Genomic DNA, 9,280 nt, shown 5'->3' on the forward strand with positions numbered 1-9,280 from the left:
TTCCAAATTGGGAAACTTTGAATTTGATCTTGGTGGTTGGAATTTTCCACTGTTCATCCCTAATTTCTGATGAATCCGACCGTCAATCACATGCAAGGTTAGACCCGGAGAAAGCTCTTAACCTTGTGGTCGTAACAGTCTGACCTTGCGTCGATCTGACGAGCAAGCGCCGTGATACGAGAGTTTGATCAAGGGGACGTGGTGCTGGAAATTTCTTGCTACTTTTGGAACTTTCTGACGAACTTATCTCGTCAATTTATCTTGGCACGGGACATGTCATCATGCATGCCACATATCAAATCAACTGGGTCATTGAGACGAACATGCTCCCAAACTTTGGGCTTGATCCGACCTAAGATGAGGAATATACGACCATAGAAAGTTTTCCTCCGAAATGGAGAAGCACAATTTCCATTAATGGAAACTGGTTCACCGAGGGTTCACAGTAATAGTGTACGAACTACCCATTTTGGGTAATTGGGTCATATCTTGCTTCAAAAGCATCTGAATTCTCAAAAAATTGGTACTCGAGGGTTTTCGACCATTTTGAATTCAATGGAGATGGTCTGGAGACCATTTGACACTTCGATAATGGTAATGTAGTTTAGAGCCCATTTTCAGCACGAAAGAGGCGAAATTTCTCAAAACTGTTTTGTCGTTTGCACTGTCTAAAACTCACCGGATTGCGACAAAATTTGGCAGGTGTTCTTAGAAACCCTTAGCCATGCTCTTGCATGTTTTTGAGCCATTTTGAGACTGTCAAAATGTTCATTTCCAGATCAAGGCTTATTGACCTACAGCTTCCGTGGTCCACAGGCATTTTGGTTCCTGCGGACTTGGGTCATGAACTGCTCTCTTCTTATTCAAACGGGGGATACAAGTGACAGAAAATAACCTCAAAATGTGCCCCACCGAATGTTTTTCTTCAATAGAAGCGAGAAGGACAATATTCATAATCAAAATTGGTCCATCGACTTTAGTTTTCTTCCTAATCACCGAATCACACGAACGTCAAATGGATAGTCGTGTGAAGTTGCTTCCCAGAGGGGTGACCAAGGTGCTTAGACAGCTAGGGCCCTTGCTTGAGGGCTTGTAGACCCAGACATGGAGACGTTAGGGGGGAGAAGAGACGTTGCGGGATGTGTTTAAAGTCCTCACCCTTGTTGGACATACAAGATGCTTTTAAAGTCTTCACCCTTGTTGGACCTATTTGCGACATTGTTTTTTGCTACACCAGGTTTGCTTTGACAAGCAGGGTACCTCTGTGGGCCCTATCCTGTCGAGTCCAGTCGGGGGCTTTTTGTTAGCCTGTCCCGAATGTCTGGCCCGGCCAGGGAGGGATTTTGGCGAGGCTGCTCTACCCTGGTTGCTGTGGGTAGGTATTGACCTGACTTGACAGTTTCTTGTCCATGAATGATAATGTGCTTTACTTTTTTATTTATTATATTTTTTTGGGTCTCAACAATAGGGTGTTCTGCTACCAAGGATTTTTCTTGAAATGCCGGCTGAAGCTGCCTATGGAGGCGAGTGCTGCATCAACCTATTTATTAGTTTGAGCAACGTTTTGGGTTTTCACTTGGACTGGGAGAAGTGGTGCCGTAAAGACAGTTTTCACCAACTTCCTTTTTATTAGGCTCTTTTGCCCATGACCTGGGTCTGCCATTTTTTCGTTTTTACTCACGGTGCCCTTTCAGTCTTTCGCCGTGCCCGGTTTTTATTTACGGAACACTCTTACTTATGGTTTCGTGACCATGCCTATCCGTCATTTTTGCTCATGGCATTCCCCTTTTTGGGTTTACACCATGCCCGTTTTTTTTGTGAGGTCCTGTTTAAGGTCATGCCTTCGGGACCTGGGATAAACAGGTTAACATCATGCGGCCAGGACGTGTACTATAGTTTAGGGGTCATACAGTTGGACCACAATGGAGATGGATGAAGGTTTGTGGAGGCCATGAAATGAGTATGATAATGGGTTGACTCATTTGAGGGGGATGGCACGAGACCGTTTGTGAATGATGGATTGTGTTTATATGGAAGGTAAATAATGATGACCCACTAACTGACGGTGAGTATGGATGGTGGAATGGCTCACAGTGGTTTCGTGAGCATGGGTACGACTCACTGGGGAATCCAAGAAGTTTATGGAGATGGACTTGCTAAGAGGTAGTGGAGATGATGTGGACATGTATAGGGGAGTGTTTACGGTCATGCCATCGAGAACTGGGCTAAGCAGTTTAATGGCATGTGGCTAAGACATGCACTATAGTTTAGGGTCAAACAACTGGATCGTTGTGAGAAGCAGTTTAACGTCATGCGGTTAGGACGTGCACTATAGTTTAGGGTTGTGCAGCTGGACCGTTGTGTAAAGAAGTTTAACGTCCTATGGCCAGGACGTGCACTATAGTTTAGGGTCATACAACTGGACCGTTAGGCAAAACAATTTAATGTCATGCTGCCAGGACGTGCACTATAGTTTAGGGTCAGCTGGGCCGTTGTGCAAAGCAGTTTAACATCATGCGGCTAGGACGTATACTATAGTTTAAGGTCATATAGTTGGATCGTTGTGCAAAGCAGTTTAACATCATGCGGTCAGGACGTGTATTATAGTTTAAGATCATACATTTGGACCATTGTACAAAGCAGTTTAATGTCATGCAGCCAGGACGTGTACTATAGTTTAAGGTCGTACAACTGGACCGTTGTACAAAGCACTTTAACATCATGTGGCCAGGACATGCACTACAGTATAGGGTCATACAGCTGGACCGTTGTGCAAAGCAGTTTAATGTCATGTAGTCAAGACGTGCAATATAGTTTAAGTTCATACAATTGGACCGTTGTGGAAAATAGTTTAACGTCATGCGGGCAGGAAGTGCACTGTAGTTTAAAGTCCTACAACTGGACTGTTGTGCAAAGCAGTTTAATGTCATGTGGCTAGGATGTGCACTATAGTTTAGGGTCATACAACTGGACCGATGTATGAGTCGCCATGTATGTGGGTAGCTTAATGAGGGAAACTCTCATTGGAGAATGAATTATTGAATGGTGGTCTGACTCACTGGGGATGAAATGGCCAAGACCGTTTATGAATAGTGGGTTCATATCGTGAAGGTGGCTCAGTGAAGGATTATAGGTGAAAGTCAGCTCACTGGGGATTAGGAAGTGGGTATGACTCCATAGGGATAAAAGACTAAGGCTTGAATATGACTCCAATAGGGATGGCCAAGTGTTGAGGGTTGAACCTTGCCGGTGCACACACAAACGGGCCGACTAGGGAAGGCATGCGTGAAGGCACATGCAAAAGTTGTGGGTGCAGATGCAGAAGGGGTGCGCTCGACGGTGGAAGTGCACACGGCAGAATATGTGGCGAGGGATGCTCTCGGCGATATGCACAAGGTAGCTCGTGGCCAGAAGTGCACTCGTCGGTGGCACATGGCAGCTCGTGGTGAGAGACATGCTCAGCGGTTGTAACGAGGGATGCGCTTGGCGGTACGCACACGACAGCTCGTGGTGGGAGACATGCTCGACAGTGGCATGCGACGAGGGACGCTTAGCATTAACACGCTGAGGTTTTTGCCAGGGTCAACAGGATGAGGATTATAAAAGAGGAGAGGTGTTTGATGAACTAAAAGGGGGAGATGGAACAAATGAGAGGTCTAGATATGGCCTTTGCCGAAGAGCAATCAGAACTCGCCCGTGTCCTTGAATCAGAAATTGCTTTGATGACTCAAGAGACTTGAATGGTGGCTAAGCTGAAGGAGTGTGCTCAAGGCACGAAGGCTGCAGCTGAAGAGTCTAGGGTGAAGATCAATGAAATCACTGATCAATTTTGAGAGTGACTTCACTTTTTCCTTTGTTGTTTTTGACAGTATACAAACAATTGTACACAAATTTTGATAATATGAATGAAGTCTCTCTTTTGCTTTTGCTTGCTCTTACCTTGCATTTCTTCATCCTTCATTACTGCCTTTCAAGAAACTGTCAGACATAAGAGGCCTTCCTTGTGAGCAGCTTCTCTTTCATAAATTCCTTTCTAACTTAAATTCCCTTTCGGGTTTTCATTTAAGTCATTGGGGTGTGTGCCATTTTTGTTTTTCATGAGATCTTGAAAAGATTTTTTTTTCTTTTTGGCCTTTTTGCTCGTGGTTTTTACACCATGTTTGCCATTTTCTTTGTTTTACTCATGATGCCCTCTCAGGTTTTCATCGTGCCCATCCTTTTTATTTTGATGCCTTTGCCCATGGCGCCCTCTCGGGTTTTCACCGTGTCCGTCTCTTTTTTTTGACATTTTTACCCACGATGCCCTTTTGGGTTTTCGTTGTGTCTGACTTTTCAGGGAGAGAGATGCGATGAGGTAGAGTGCCCGAGCCCTTGTCTTGGTGTGTGGCAAGCAACTGTGGCCTCAATGACTTCAAATGGAGCAGCGGTTCCCTTTTCCCCTCTTAGTCCTTGATTAGTCTGATGCTCATAGTGCATCGTCTTTATGATGCGATGAGCCTGTTAACTATAGAGACTCCAATTAGGGGAGGTTTTGGCCTTTTGACGAGATGAGTTCTTTGAGATCTCCTATCCGTCATCGCTCTTTGATTCCGACATGAATCCCTCGAGGGGTTTTGAAGCGGTCCATATCGAAGGGGCTTCTTCTACTTTGGATTTCCCTTTACGCAAGGCTTCTAATTGGTTTTGAAGACCTTACATTTCTTTCTTTAGCTCAGCAAGAGTTACTTGACTTTGATGGTGGGGCGAGCAATTTCCATTTGGCTTCTCTTTTACTAAGGAGTTCGGGATGTGTAGGACTTTTAGAGAGTCACATGCCTGAGCTGACCCTTGGACTAGATGAGGGACGCCTTCTTCTCTTAGAAAGGCCGGGATGCGAAGGATATTGCGATCTGGCTGCCGTGATGCTTCTGCCTCAAGAAGTGCAATTGGGATGAGCAAGACCTTTTGTTGGTCTGGCGGTTACGTGTCTCTTGGGGCCAAAGCATCTACTCCCATGGCTTCCTTGAGCTCATCAGTAGTCACTGGTTCAACAGCCGATGGGGTTGCCTCTGGACTAGAAGAGGAGGGTAGAGCTTCATCTTCAAGTGCAGCAGGTAATGCTTCAGAGAGAGGATATGGAGTATTGGTGTTGATAGAAGTCAGAGGGATGATTTTGCCGTTTCTCTCATCTTCTTTGAACATATCCAAGAGCTCTCATCCTACATCCTTAGCATCCTCATGGGGAGATAATTCCGCTCTTCTTACAGATCTTTGTTCATCATCCTTGGGCTCTTGAGGTGGTACCGGGTTTACAAAGTAGTACTTTTTGGCATAATGTGTCTCAGCGATGGGGAACGTTCTTTTGTCAGCATTGACCATGTACTGTTTCCCATCCTGGCTGTACTTAAAGCATTGATGAAGGGTGGATGGAACCACTCCTTAATCATGCATCCAAGGACGACCTAGGAGAATGTTGTACGAGGTGTCAGTGTTGATTACATGTAACTGGGTGTAATCATTAATTCACCGATCTTGAGACGAAGGCGGACAGTGCCAGTTGGTTTCTCACCCAACTGATTGAATCCCTGAACCGTGATGTTCATTGGTGTGAGATCATCAGATCCCAGCCCTAGATGGGTGAGAATCCTTCTTGGGATAGCTGATCCTCCGTCTAGCATAATTCAATTGATGGGACACACTTGTAACTCACCAGGTTACGAAGAGAGGTCGGTTGTGAAACTTTCCACTTAACTGCAAGTCATTATTCGAGAAAGTGACGACCATACAATTGTTTAGAATTGCAGGGTCTACTTTGATGGGCTCTACTTTGGTCTCATACACCTCAGGGCAAGATAAAGCTTGAACAAGAGCCATGCGATTGTCTCTTGAGAGCATAAGGGCATCATAGACGCTGAGAAGAGCAGGGAGTTTCCTCAGGTGTCCAACCATGTCATACTTGACCTTGTCATCATCAACCTTTTGAGTTCCTGCTCTCGCCACGGGTTTGGGTGGTATGGAAGGTTGTGAAGTAGGTTTAGGTGGTGGAGGTTGGTTTTGGGGTGCCGACTGACTTTGCTATGCAATTGGTATGGATTGGAGGGTTTGTGAGGATTGGGTAGGTAAAGATTGTGCCACCAGAGTTGGTTCCAGATTTCTAGGCCATGCAACCGAGTCTGGTGTGGACTAGTTGAGTGATAGGAGTAGGTGTTGACGAAGTGGAGGTTCATGGAAGTTGAGGGTTTGGAGATGGTTGAATATATGGGACCAATGGTGATCCCGAGAACTTAAGGAGTGGTGGATTGGTTGGTGTGTTAGGATATGGGATGAGTGGCGGACTAGGGTACTTCAAAAGCTTCGGTTTCTGCATAGGTGGCTGTAACTTCTTGCCTGACCTGAGACTGATTGGGTTAGTGTTGGTCACTGCTTCAGAGATCTGCACTATGTGGCATACTTCGTGAGAATGGAGGCTTTGCCCTCGTGTCTCTTTCAGTCGCTGCTCAAAGTTTGTCCCAAGAGGCCATTGGGGTTTCATGGCTTTAAGATTCTTGTGTTGCATGAGGAGCTCCTCAATCGTGGGAGGAGACTTCTTGTTGGCTCTAGACGCCAAGGCATCAGTGACCGTCAGGAATCCAGCTGCTTGGGCCACCGTCTTTTTCAGTTGCTTTTGATGCCGCCTGCTAATGTTGCAACGTTTCAGCTCTTTGTTGAGAGCCTCAAAGTCTAGGCATTCGAGATTTTTACCTGCAAAAGACGTGTTAGCAGAAGAAGAAGGGTTAGAAGAGTCGAGGATAGAAGAAGGGGAAGAGCTTTTAAGGTCATCACTTAGATTGGACTGATCTGGGTAGCTTTTAGTGTCATCACTAGAATTGGACGTGTGAAAGGAATCTTTTAGGTCTTCGCCCTGCTTGGACCGTTGAGGGGTGCTTTTAATGTCGTCACCCTTATCAGACGTGTTGAGAACCTTAGAAAAGGAAGGCTCAGGAATGCCTTCTTGACTAGATTGTGGGTCTTGGTTAGTACCAGGGACTGACTCGGGTAGCAAATCCCGTAGGGTTGGCAACGAAGGAAGGGGTTTGAGGAGCTTGACCTTAATTTGAGGCTGAGGGAGTCTTCTCTTTTGGCGAGCTGCCCTTAGTGCTCACCTCCTTCTACCATTTTTGGGAACAGGCGCAAGCTGACCAAGTTCATGAGGCTTAGGGGTTGGTCGTGCTTGGCAAACAACCTCCCCCTTCATGGATTTCATCCTGCTTCGACTTCGGTAGACTTGCCATGGTTGAGAAGTCAAGGGTTCATCGGAGTCAGAAGGCTTAGGCAACATGTTGTCATAGGGAATTTGTGTCTGAGCGACCTCCTGTGTTGACAGTTTACTGGATTGAGCATGATCCTCTAGGATAGAGATGACAGAGCATCCTCCTCTTATTTTCTCTATCATTATAGCTCGGAAGCCGAAACACCCTTTTAAATCGTGGTCTCGTATCTGGTGATATGGGCACCAGAGGTTCTCAATCCCTAGAGCGAGGAGCTGAGGTTGTCTTGATGGTTTCGGTGTGAGGACCCTTACTTGGAGCATCATGCAAAATAACGCTTGAAGAAGGTTTGGTGGTAGTTCATCAAGACGATATACTTGCTCGACTTCTTCTTGAACTGTCACTATGTGAGACTCTTCAACTGCCCTGAATGCCTTCTTGAGGCTATCGAGCTGTATTTGCCCCTTTTGGATTAAAGCTTTGATGTGATACTTAAGGGTGAAGCAATCCTGAACAGGATGCCCTAGCACCCTATGATATGCGTAGTTATTCTTATGGGTAGAGAAATCAACATCTTCTGGCCTTTTCACTCAGGCAAAGTGATCATCTATTGCTCAATCAACATTCAGAGTAAAGTCGGGACCCACTCCTTATCGAAGATGTAGACTTTTTTTTTCTACTCCTCCCAGTAGTCCTTTACATAGAGATTCCGAGGTGGAGGCACCTTATTGTAGGATTGGGACTTCTGTTGGCTTGCCTGAGGTGTCCCCTGAGTGTTTGCAGGGTTCATCCCCTTAGAGAAATCCAGAGTTTGAGGTGTAGCCTTCTTGGGGTCTGATATAGTGACAGAAGCATTGATCACTCCTTTCTGTTGATTGCCTCGAGAATTGGAGTGATTGTTACCGGAGCTTCGGCTGTTTTTCCCATTTGATGGTGGGGTTTGAAGCTTGCCATGATGCTTGAAGAGATTCTCTATCCGGACTACTTTAGATATCAGATCCGATATAGAGGTCGGGTTTGACGCTTCGACATGTCGGGAAATCTCTGGCCTCATGTTGCGCACACATGCTTGGTTTGAATCGATTTCAGGCATGGGGGTAGTTTGATATGCAGCCAGATCTCTGCATCTAGCGATGAATTGATCAACTGTCTCATCTGAACCCTGGCTCAATGTGAGAAGTTCAATAGTTTGGAACATAGAAACGTTTGTAAAACAATTGTTCCATTTCTTCCCAGGTCTGCACTGAGTTCGGTGGGAGTCTAGCATACCACTTGACTGTTGGCCCATCAAGAGTTTCAACAAACTGATGGAAAATAAGTCTCCCATCAGCTGCTGTCTCTTGACACACCGAATAGAAGTGGGTGATATGCTGATGAGGCGAACTCGTGCCATTGAACATCGGGAGTCTCCCCTCTTGGTAATTAGGGGGAAATGAGAGCTGATCAATATAAGAGGGATAAGGCTTCTAATATAAGGCTGTATCTTGCACGCCCTGGATCTGTCAGCCTCGCAAAATGTGGGTGACCTTGACATCGATGTCGTCCTGTGAAACCTGATGAGGGTATGAATGGTCATGTGAAGAAGGTGGCTGCCTTGGGATCAGATCAGCGGGATGAGGAGAATTGGCTTCCTGGTAAGATTTCACAGGGAGGCGAGTACCCTCCATCAGCTCGATCTTCTCCATCATCTTACGCATCATGTCCTCAAACTGATTCATACGGTCTTCTTAATCATCATTTGGTTCCTCATTGACCATCACATTGACTATTTCTTCAGGGGGAGCCTTGCGTACTCGTATGACTGGATGCGGCAAATTGGTTAGCAGTGGTTCAGCATGCCCCGACCGGGCTCGAGATTTGTACACTGATCGCGACGGTCTTGGGACCGTAATTGCGGCACGGTTGGGTTGTCTCCTACGACATTGACAATCGTACAGGATTCCAGTTCTTCCACTTTGGGCTCTGCTGTAGCTTGTAGTGGATAAAAGGGGTTCCTGGCCAGAGGATCAGCAGACTTGCTTGCCTCGAGTGCCTTGGGTTCTTCTCTCGGTACT

The sequence above is a fragment of the Amborella trichopoda genome, chromosome 9 (assembly GCF_054954075.1).
Source record: "Amborella trichopoda isolate Santa Cruz 75 chromosome 9, AtrichopodaSantaCruz75HAP2 v2.0, whole genome shotgun sequence".
Classification (NCBI taxonomy): Eukaryota; Viridiplantae; Streptophyta; class Magnoliopsida; order Amborellales; family Amborellaceae; genus Amborella; species Amborella trichopoda.